The 2,421-nt window shown below is 37.0% G+C and overlaps 1 pseudogene; it reads left to right on the top strand.

Moving 5' to 3' along the window:
- Positions 1 to 1,336: 1,336 nt before the first annotated feature.
- Positions 1,337 to 2,190, top strand: LOC136137068 (CBY1-interacting BAR domain-containing protein 1 pseudogene; annotated as a pseudogene).
- The last annotated feature ends 231 nt before the right edge of the window (positions 2,191 to 2,421 follow it).

The following is a 2,421-nucleotide window of genomic DNA, read 5'->3' as shown; positions in this document are numbered from 1 at the left end:
GGTTATGATAACTATTTAATGTTTTTATTTGCTAATTCTAACATCTATGTCAGCTCTGGCTTTTGATTGATTTTTTCCTGTCATTATGAGTCATATTTTTCTATTACTTTGTCTGTTTAATCATTTTTTATTGAATTCCAGCATTGTGAACTTCACTTTGCTAGATGCTGGATATTTTTGTATTGTCATAAATATTCTTGAGCTTTGTTCTGGGTCACAGTTAATTTACTTGGATACTGTTTGTTCTTGCTTTTAAGATTTATTAGGCAAGACTGGAGAAGTGTTTTAGACCAATTATTTCCTATGATTGATGAAGACACTTCAGTGAGCTCCACCTGATGCCCTACGAATCATGAAGTTTTCGAGTCTGGCTGGAGAGAAGAAAGGCTGCCATGCACTGTCACCTTAACCTGTTCGGGGGGTTCTTTCCCTGGCCTTGGGTAGTTTCCTCACTCCCATTCACTCATTAGCACTCTGCTAAAGAAATAAAGGGACTGGCTCAGATCTTTGTGTCCTCTTTCTGTGCAGCTCTCTCCTCTGCAGCACTTTGGGGAGGTAAACTCCAGGCAGCTTTTTGTCCTCAAACTCTCAGCTTTGTCTCTTCAACTCAGGGTGTTGGCCAGACTCTGCCTCAGTTCTGCCTTCATACTCTACGGCCTGGAAATCCTCTCAACACAGAAATCTAGGGAAATTCATAAGGCACACAGCATTTCTCCCCATCTTTCAGGCATCACTGTCCTACATTCACTGATGCTAGTGCCCTGATAACCTTTATTCCATATATTTTGTCCATCTGCATTTTTTATTTTTCAGGTTCAGTGATAATTCTGTTCCCAGCTACTCCATCTTAGTTGGAAGTGGATATTCCTAAGTGTATTCATTCTGATCCTAAACGACAACCAGTAAGTCTCAGCATTCTGAGTACTGAATAAGCAACCACAATGTTCATACAATCACATACAATCACGGAGTCTCAACTATTCCTCTGTGAAATAACCCATACATAAAGAAAAAAAAGATGTCTTTGACCTGAACTGTTGTTGTTGTTTAATGGGTATTGCTTTCAGGAAATATTTTACACTTTATCTTTTTAAAAATTGCTTTTTAAAATTAATATTTTTCATACTGTTCTTGAGTAGTGATATTCGTTAAAGTGCTGTGTATTAAATTTGTTTTGCACTGCCAAGTTAAAGCCCTTTTCAATAGACTATAAAGGTAAATCTAGAAATTACTTATTTTACATGTATTTCTTTTTAAAATCCAGGATGGGCCTGGGTGCCTCGGAGCCCCTGTCTTTGGGCCCCAGCCTGCAGTCTCTGGCTGCGTGTGAGGCAAGATGTTGAAATGCAGCTTGCAGCACCAGGATGCTCAATTGTAAGATGCTGTCACAAATGTGGAGAAGTATTTTGGAGAGCTGTGCTAAATCTTTGCTGCTTATGTGCAGAAAACTGCCAGACTGGGATACAAAGCAGAGCTCCTGGTGAATGAAATCAATGTGTATGTCTCTACAGAGACCCCAAATTTAAAGCAGGGCCTGAAAAACTTTGCTGACGAGTTTACCAAACTTCAGGATTATTGACAAGCAGACGTTGAAAGACTTGAAGCCAAAGTAGTTGAACATTTGAAAGCTTATGGAACCATTGTAGAAATGAAACGAGATGACCTCAAAGTAACATTAACACCAAGGAATCAAGAAGCTTTTCAACAGTTAACTCAGAAAGAATATGTCAGAGAAACCTATCTGACTGATATGTTATTTCACAGGCAGAAACTGAACTACAAAGAGTTACAAGGGATGCTACCTGAACAACTCGTCATTTGGAGGAAACTATTGACAATTTTGAAAAGCAGAAAATAATGGATATAAAGACTATATTTTCAGAATTTATCATTATTGAAATGTTATTTCACAGCAAAGCTTTAGAGTTCTACACTGCTTTCTACCAAAATATACAACAGATTGATGAAGAAGATTTAGAGGTTTTCCAAAAGTCTCTGTATCCACCAGATTATTTATGTCATTTAGATATCGTCAGAGCAAATTCAAAGTCACCTCTTCAGAGATCACTGTCAGCTAAGTGTTTATCTGGAGCAGGACAGGTAACTATTTGTTGACTAAGAAAGGATCAACAAGCAGAAGAGGACGATGAAGAAGATGAAGACTTAGACGTTATAGAAGAAGAAAATTAAATTTCTTAAGTAAACTTTGCATTTCCATTTTCATCTTAAACGACTTGAAATCCAGATTTACTAAAACTGTAGAACTTTACACTGGATTCATATGTTAAACCTCAAAATGAAATCCTACTGGAAATGGAGAAATTATTAAAGGAAATTTATGCTGACCAATAAATAAATAAATAAAATTCAGGGTGTGTCCATGTAAACTTTATTTTAGAAGAATAAACAGGGAGACACCTT

Source organism: Phocoena phocoena, chromosome 1, assembly GCF_963924675.1.
Source record: "Phocoena phocoena chromosome 1, mPhoPho1.1, whole genome shotgun sequence".
Taxonomy (NCBI): domain Eukaryota; kingdom Metazoa; phylum Chordata; class Mammalia; order Artiodactyla; family Phocoenidae; genus Phocoena; species Phocoena phocoena.
Note: the sequence above shows the minus strand (reverse complement) of the source record. Positions and strands in the feature narration are given on the sequence as shown.